Source organism: Molossus molossus, unplaced genomic scaffold, assembly GCF_014108415.1.
Source record: "Molossus molossus isolate mMolMol1 unplaced genomic scaffold, mMolMol1.p scaffold_m16_p_4, whole genome shotgun sequence".
In the NCBI taxonomy this organism is placed as follows: Eukaryota; Metazoa; Chordata; class Mammalia; order Chiroptera; family Molossidae; genus Molossus; species Molossus molossus.
The window spans coordinates 100,876,655-100,878,039 of record NW_023425377.1 but is presented as its reverse complement, the minus strand read 5'-3'; the positions used below and the strand labels follow the sequence as shown (position 1 = coordinate 100,878,039).

General features: G+C 34.4%; 1 pseudogene; it reads left to right on the top strand.

The window, feature by feature from the left end:
* The first annotated feature begins 358 nt into the window (after positions 1-358).
* LOC118643969 lies at positions 359-1,057 on the top strand (annotated as a pseudogene).
* The last annotated feature ends 328 nt before the right edge of the window (positions 1,058-1,385 follow it).

Sequence of the window (1,385 nt, the reverse complement as noted above, 5' to 3'; positions counted from 1 at the left end):
TTAGACCTCTTGGCCAAATCTCAAACACATATTATCTTGACAAACTATTGTAAAAAAAAAAAAAAAAATTAACATTGTGTCCAAATAATAACCAAAGACTTGAAACTCAAGGCATCATCATGTACTTAGTGACCACTGGACCAAAATATCAAATGAAAACTTTTGTACTAACACAGAAAATATAAAAGGCAAAAATTAAAATTTTATTATAGTGGAAACCATTTCTTGGTAGAGTGATTGATGGGACTTAAGATAAGAATAGCTATGGAGCACTATTTCTAAACAATATAGAGGCAGACAGAGGAAGAAGCTAATGGTTCTTATTAAAAATAAGCGGTGGGAAGGAGGGGGTCTTCAAATGGCTATTGGGCAGCCGGCTCCTGGCCTAAAAGGAAGTGATGTCTAGCTGAATTCTGAAAATGAAACCACATTAGAGAACTCTAGACTTAACTTACAGGAAGATAAAGAAGATGAGACCATTGCAAAACAGAGATCTTAGATTTCCCTATGGATGGATCAAATACTGAAGCAGAGCCCAATGTGAAATCATATGAAGAGGGTTTTTCTGGAATTCCCTTAAATATGTGATTTAAATTTCAGGAATTACATAAGAAACATTCTGAATAGAAAACCTCAACTTCAAGATTCAGAAGCTAAAAAAAGGAAATGCTCCAGAATAGGTAAAGTGGAGAGTGAAGAAGACTCTCATAATGAACAGTCCTCAAGTAAAACCCAGTGAAAGGAGCTTACTCAGTATTTTGGAATCGATGATAGGTTTGAAATCCCTGTTGAAAAGAAAAAAAATTTGACAGGTTGGGCCTTGAAAAGATCATGGTCCAGGCTGTGGAGTGGAATGTTGGGAAGGATGAGGAACTCAGCAACCAGCTTACCTGTTGGAGAGCTTGGTGTAAAAATTGCCAAAGCAGTCGCCTGCCACAACTTTGTAAAAACCTAAAAGGATGCTGAAAATTCACAGGCTACTCAAAAGAAGAAACTTGCATGGGTATTTGAAGCAAAGAAGAGATGGGAAAACAAAAGCAACATGGGATGTATGTAACTTGCCAGAGTCATTGAAGTCATTTATGTCTTTTTGAGTTTTTGCTTGAGTTTTCTGTTGCTCAATGTCCTGAAAATATATTCTTGCTTATGTTAAATATGTCAGGAAATTAACTGAAGTAGAAAAATAAGTATAGATTTGAGAGTTGATTATCAAATCTTTTAAATCTTTTTTTAAAAGAGTTTATTCTGTTGAAGAAAATGGAATGGAGCATGCTGTTATTTGTACAAGAAATCTAAACATACATACAGGGAAAAAAAAGATAGAATTTTATTTTTTTGTTTATACAGACCCACAGTATAGAATCAATTTTCCTTTTCATCTACTT